The 7,155-nt window shown below is 45.4% G+C and overlaps 1 protein-coding gene across 1 annotated transcript in view; it reads left to right on the top strand.

Annotated features, from left to right (window-relative positions):
- The window catches only part of HABP2 (hyaluronan binding protein 2), a 144,883-nt gene that overhangs the window by 125,197 nt on the left and 12,531 nt on the right, over positions 1-7,155 (top strand). The gene's annotated exons all lie outside the window — the stretch shown is intronic.

Genomic DNA, 7,155 nt, shown 5'->3' with positions numbered 1-7,155 from the left:
ATCAGGGATAGCAGCACTGCAAGGGTTACTTTTTCAAAGTCCTGGAGTTCTTTAAATACATTGTTGCTGCAAAGCTTTCAGCTAAAGTTCAGCAAAGATTGTGTTTGTCTGGTGGAGTAGACCTGGGGCATCTGAATATCCAGTATTGCCCCCGGGGTATCACTGGCAGGGTTTGTTGTATAAATTGGGCATTTCATTCATTTGTGTCCTCTGTTTATAGTCGGCGCTCAGCCAGACGTGCGGTGCTGCTGATAATGGGGCCCTGCGCTCTCTGTGCTGACATACAATGTCAATGAGATCTGATGGACGTCAGTGAATGTAATCTTTGATGTTTCATAAACATTGTTTCTGTACTCCGTCCTATCTGCAGACAATGTTGTTGTTTTTTTTTCCTTTTGGCTTTGTTTATAGTTTACATTTTGTTTACAATAATTGTTATTATGTTTCCAACAAAAAAAAAGCGACAAGTGATTTAAAAAAAGTATAATTTACATTGCCCTAGAGCAGTGGTTCTCAACCCAGAGTTGAGGGGGTCCCCACGTGCCTTGTGCTGCTCTAGGTAAGAGGCTCCTCAGCCTCCTCCTAGCGCAGCACTGTCAGTTCTCCTGGATGACGCTGCATCAGCAGCGGCCGGAGAGGATCAGAGAGAGGGGAGCAGGCAGGAGTGAGGGGAGGTGAATGCTTGGTCACCACAGAGCACGCACTGGGCACCACAGAGGCCGCACTGGATGCCACCAGAGAGTCCCACTAGCCTCCTGAGAGCCCGCATAGCCTCCTGAGAGCCCACACAGATACTAGTATTGATGCATCCCTAAATTTTACGGTTGGGGGTCACCACCACTTGGCAAATGTTACCAAGGGGTCCCCGGCCCTAGAAAGGTTGAGAACCATTGCCATAGAGAAATAACAAAACCAAGGTGAGGTTCAGTGGCGTCTTCAGGGAGGGAACACCGATCAGGACATATATTTAGCCAATCGTTATAGTCCATATTCATAACAAGCATAATACTTTCCACGGAGTTTACATTTTAATTTATTTGAATTTTATTTAGTTACATTTTTTAATTGTATTTCTTTCCTCAACTCCATTGAGGATACTTTCCCTCACTTCCTGTCCCTGTGATAGCAAGTTACATAATATTTGAGGTTGAAAAAAGAAAACAAGTCCATCAAGTTCAACCTTTGTGTGTAGTGTGCGCGTATGTGTTCACGAGTCCCTGTGTGGTCTTAGTTTTTAAGAGTACCTGTACCCCTGTATGTTACGGTCTCTGAGGAAGATATCTAATTGCTTTTTGAATGACTCAATATTCTCTGCTGATACCACTGCTTGTGGCAGAGAGTTCCAAAATGTAATCGCTCTTAATGAAAAGAAGCCCCTACGCCCTTTAAATCTTTCCTCCACCACTTTTAGGGGGCGGCCTCTAGACTTTGTTATGGTGTTTACAGTAAAAAGTTTATTGCAGATGTTGCCATCACCACTAAACATTTTGTACATCAGAATCATATCCCCTTTTAATCTCCTCAGTTCCAGCGTGAACATGTTTAGATTTAGTAACCTCGTCTCATAGCTTTGGTCCTCCAGCCCCTTAATTAGCTTAGTTGCCCTTCTCTGGACTCTCTCCAGCTCCAGGACATCTTTTCTGTGGATTGGTGACCAAAGCTGGACCGTATACCCCAGATATTACTAAATACTAATGGGGAAGCTGATGGTATTTGGCGACTGGCACAGGGTGGAAAGCTCCTTGGTGGGCCAATCTATCCTGAGGACCCTTTTATTTCTTTCCTAGACTCCATTGAGGATATTTTTCCTTGCTTCCTGTCCCTGTGATGCCAAGTTACTAAATACTAATGGAGAAGCTGATGATGTGAATATGGACTTGTTGGGAGTAATCCATTCCCTCAAAATCCTCCATTTCCTCCTTTTTAAAGCCTTTCTCAACCAGTGTGCCGTGGCACCCCGGGGTGCCTTCTGACTTTCTCAGGGGGTGACTTAAAGATTTTGCACGTCATGCATTTCCATGGTGCAGGTGAGCCAGCCACCCAATACCATGCTAATCCAGTACGGGCTGCATGCAGGCCCTCTGCCAGCATTCAGAGGGCCACGGTCCACAGAGGTCCACCTCCGTCCAGACCTGCTCCACCTCCCGCTCTCTGCCAGCCACCCTGTGGTAAGAATTATAAGGAAGGACTCTGATTTTTTAGGTTAAAGGGGGGGGGGGGGGACATCACATCTTTTTTTATATGATTTTACATGATTTGTTGGCGGGTCTCCCCTTAAAATCCATCCCAGACCTCCATCTGGCATAAGGCTCTGGTATGGATTTGGGGGAACCACACATCATTTTATACATGTACAGTTTATATATTTTAGACTGCGGAGCCTTGAGATTTTGCACACTTGTAAAGGGTGAAAACAGGTTGAGAAACGTCGGCATCTGGTTCCTGCTTACAAGTTCTGAACGGTGATTGCATATTGTTTGATTACTCCTCCTAGGGCCATAGACATGACTAGGGGTGAGCTTCAGGTTCAGATTCACCCGGGCTTTGACCTGAACCCAAGCTATTCACATTTTGACAAATGGGTGAATTATTTGGCCAGCTTGTCCCTCCCACCGAAGCTTTGATGTGTTGCCCTAGTTGACTGGTTGGCTGAGCTGCATGTTTATTGGTTGTTAGGACACAGACAGGACCATAGCATCTATGATGCTATGGGGCCACCAGTGTCTTAGCAACCAATGACGCTGTGCGGCTCAGCCAATCAGTCTACTAGGGTCGCACAACGTCATTGGTTGCCAGGGCATAGGCCGCCCTAGGTTTGGTTTTCTTGAACGCAGATTTCTGGCTGGGCTCTGTGAATGTCCAAGTAGACTAAACCCAGGCCGGTTCCTTCATCACTGGGCATGATATAAGCCAAAGGTGAGCAACTCTGGCCCTCCTGCTGTGCCTTAACTACAAATCCTAATATGCCTCTGACTTTAGGTCTCACGCCTGTAACTGACAGAGTCTTGCAATGCCTCATGGGACTTGTAGTTCCACAGCTGGAGGGCTGGAGTTGCCCAGCCTGACATAGGGTATGACCACCAGATGAGGGTATGATTGAGGCAAATCACCATTTTATATCTTCCATTGCTTTGCGGTTTTGCTGGCCAGCTTCAGTGTGTCTAGTCAATCTTATAGCAATGGCTGTCAATAAGTGATGCTGACTGCACTGCCTGATATACGGCTGGATAGAAGGAAAAATGATTTATTAGGTAATTGTTACAAATTGGACTTCTTGGAAATACTTCTGAACACTCGCACCTCTTACACGCTCACCATGTTTTCTTTTCTCTCCGCAGCTCTCTCATCGTAACCATCATCACCATCACGGTAAATCATCTTCCTGTATAACCCTATAGAGGGATTTCATGTGAACCATTAAAGTGATTTGGACTTTCACCCCATTTGGCCTGGCGCTCCTTTGGTTATGTACTATTGCTTTAAGTAACCTCTTGAGTGCCCATTAGAACAGGGGGTTGGGCAACTCCTGCCCTCCAGCTGTGCTTTAACTACAAATCCGAACATGCCTCTCCCTCCGGGAGTCATGCCTGTAACTGTCAGTCTTGCAATGCCTCATGGGAGTTGTAGTTCCACAACAGCTGGAGAGCCGGAGCTGCCCACCCCTTGTTTAGCAGGTAGTCCTCTTTCACACGAGCTGCCTTATCCGAGCCGGTGAGCTCTTTGAATGATGATGTGTCCGGGAGGCTTTGTTTATTAGCAGTGCTGGAGTGGTGGTCACATGACCGTGTTTATAAACTAAGAGCTAGTGTTAGGCTCAAAGTAGTGATACATTTTCCATCTTTTTTCATTATTGAATCCAAATCAAATATAAACTGCCTGCAAATTATTTCTTTACACATTTGCCCAATCACAAGAATTATGTTTCCCAACAGCTCCAACTCTCTCAGCTCGGCCTCCCTAAGCTTCCTGTCCAATACAGAGAAAGGGCTGCATTAGGGTTAGAGCTATTTGTAACTACATACAGAAAAGTGGGGGTTTTTTGAGAGGTATAACACCAAAACTTGATTTAATCAATATATAAAAGAATTTTTATTGTACTGTATTTGAGCACAAATCACCCAGGTTCTCAAATCCTAGGCGTTGTTTACTATTCTATTCCATCGTTTTACCATACATTTATGTCAAATCAAGTCATTTAATCATCGATAGGTATATAAGTGCATACATCAAAAGTACATAATGTTGAAAACATCTCGCTGTAATCAATTACTTGTACATACATAGATCCAGTTAGGTATATTCAATCGATTGCATTAATTTTAAAATCATCCAGGTTATCAGACATGATTGATCGTCGGTATATACATCGGTCACTTTGAACATATTGTCATAACTAGATTTCTTCATTGTCTATCGCCCATACCACCATCTCACATGGTTAGTGATCTCATACCGGTATCTCAAAAAAACCCCACTTTTCTGTATGTAGTTACAAATGGTTATAACCTAATGGCTGAGAGGTTACACCTGGAGACCACTGAGGCAACAATTCACTATTGTATTTATAATAGGGTTAGAGCTAGAATTAGTGTTATTGTTAGGGCTGCATTAGGGTTAGAGTTAGGGATGCATTTATGTGAGATTTAGGGCAGCATTCGTGTAAGAGTTAGGGCTGCATTAGGGTTAAAGTTAAGGCTGCATTAGGGTTAGAGTTAGGGCTGCATTGGTGTTAGAGTTAGGGTTGCATTAGGGTTAGAGTTAGGGCTGCATTAGGGTTAGAGTTAGGGCTGCATTAGGGTTAGAGTTAGGGCTGCATTAGGGTTCGAGTTAGGGTTGCATTAGGGTTAGAGTTAGGGCTAGCATTGGGGTTATAGTTAGGGCTGCATTGGTGTTAGAGTTAGGGCTGCATTAGGGTTAGAGTTAGGGCTGCATTAGGGTTAGAGTTAGGGCTGCATTAGGGTTAGAGTTAGGGCTGCATTAGAGTTAGGGCTCCATTAGGGTTAGAGTTAGGGCTGCATTAGGGTTAGAGTTAGGGCTGCATTGGGGTTAGAGTTAGGGCTGCATTAGGGTTAGAGTTAGAGCTCCATTAGGGCTAGAGTTAGGGCTGCATTAGGGTTGGAGTTAGGGCTGCATTAGGGTTAGAGTTAGGGCTGCATTAGGGTTAGAGTTAGGGCTGCATTAGGGTTAGAGTTAGGGCTGCATTAGGGTTAGAGTTAGGGCTGCATTAGGGTTAGAGTTAGGGCTGCATTAGGGTTAGAGTTAGGGCTGCATTAGGGTTAGAGTTAGGGCTGCATTAGGGTTAGAGTTAGGGCTGCATTAGGGTTAGAGTTAGGGCTGCATTAGGGTTAGAGTTAGGGCTGCATTAGAGTTAGGGCTCCATTAGGGTTAGAGTTAGGGCTGCATTAGGGTTAGAGTTAGGGCTGCATTGGGGTTAGAGTTAGGGCTGCATTAGGATTAGAGTTAGAGCTCCATTAGGGCTAGAGTTAGGGCTGCATTAGGGTTGGAGTTAGGGCTGCATTAGGGTTAGAGTTAGGGCTGCATTAGGGTTAGATTAAGGGCTGCATTAGAGTTAGAGTTAGGGCTGCATTAGAGTTAGAGTTAGGGCTGCATTAAGGTTATAGTTAGGGCTGCATTAGGGTTAGAGTTAGGGCTGCATTAGGGTTAGAGTTAGAGCTGCATTAGGGTTAGAGTTAGGGCTGCATTAGGGTTAGAGTTAGAGCTCCATTAGGGTTAGAGTTAGGGCTCCAGTAGGGTTAGAGTTAGGGCTGCATTAGGGTTAGAGTTAGAGCTCCATTAGGGTTAGAGTTAGGGCTCCAGTAGGGTTAGAGTTAGGGCTGCATTAGGGTTAGAGTTAGAGCTCCATTAGGGTTAGAGTTAGGGCTCCAGTAGGGTTAGAGTTAGGGCTGCATTAGGGTTAGAGTTAGAGCTCCATTAGGGTTAGAGTTAGGGCTCCAGTAGGGTTAGAGTTAGGGCTGCATTAGGGTTAGAGTTAGAGCTCCATTAGGGTTAGAGTTAGGGCTCCAGTAGGGTTAGAGTTAGGGCTGCATTAGGGTTAGAGTTAGAGCTCCATTAGGGTTAGAGTTAGGGCTCCAGTAGGGTTAGAGTTAGGGCTGCATTAGGGTTAGAGTTAGAGCTCCATTAGGGTTAGAGTTAGGGCTCCAGTAGGGTTAGAGTTAGGGCTGCATTAGGGTTAGAGTTAGAGCTCCATTAGGGTTAGAGTTAGGGCTCCAGTAGGGTTAGAGTTAGGGCTGCATTAGGGTTAGAGTTAGAGCTCCATTAGGGTTAGAGTTAGGGCTCCAGTAGGGTTAGAGTTAGGGCTGCATTAGGGTTAGAGTTAGAGCTCCATTAGGGTTAGAGTTAGGGCTCCAGTAGGGTTAGAGTTAGGGCTGCATTAGGGTTAGAGTTAGAGCTCCATTAGGGTTAGAGTTAGGGCTCCAGTAGGGTTAGAGTTAGGGCTGCATTAGGGTTAGAGTTAGAGCTCCATTAGGGTTAGAGTTAGGGCTCCAGTAGGGTTAGAGTTAGGGCTGCATTAGGGTTAGAGTTAGGGCTGCATTCTGGTTAGAGTTAGAGCTCCATTAGGGTTAGAGTTAGGGCTCCAGTAGGGTTAGAGTTAGGGCTGCATTAGGGTTAGAGTTAGGGCTGTATTAGGGTTAGAGTTAGAGCTGCATTAGGGTTAGAGTTATGACTGCATTGGTGTTAAAGTTAGGTCAATCTCTGCACCATCATGTTAGCACATAGTAAGGGGCCACACAAATCGGTAGTGGATAAGTGCAGGGAACTTTGGTAACCATCAAGAGACAATTTAGGCCAATTGTATCCTTAACAACCACCAAAAACCTCTCCAGCTTTGCCCCCCTCACTGACATCTCTGCGTTTCACCGTAAGGCCGTGGTCTGTTTTGTTTTCTTTCCACAAAGATGATAAATAGACACGCTGGATTTCCATTTGCTTTATATCATGGAGAATGTAACAAGAAGAGCTGTAACACACAACGTGGGGGGGGGCACCCAAAACTCCCAGGTAACCCTAGCCGGTAATTATGGCAGGAAGATCTCACCTTTGAAGTATCCCAGAGACTTATGACAGCTCCACTGAGTGCACTGACACCCCCCCCCCCCCCCCCCCCCACCTCCTGGTTACCCCACACACGGCCAC

The sequence above is a fragment of the Nanorana parkeri genome, unplaced genomic scaffold, assembly GCF_000935625.1.
Source record: "Nanorana parkeri isolate BGI_ZX_2015 unplaced genomic scaffold, ASM93562v1 scaffold754, whole genome shotgun sequence".
NCBI classification, from domain to species: domain Eukaryota; kingdom Metazoa; phylum Chordata; class Amphibia; order Anura; family Dicroglossidae; genus Nanorana; species Nanorana parkeri.
The sequence above is the reverse complement of the archived record's forward strand: the minus strand, read 5'-3'. Positions and strand labels throughout refer to the sequence as shown.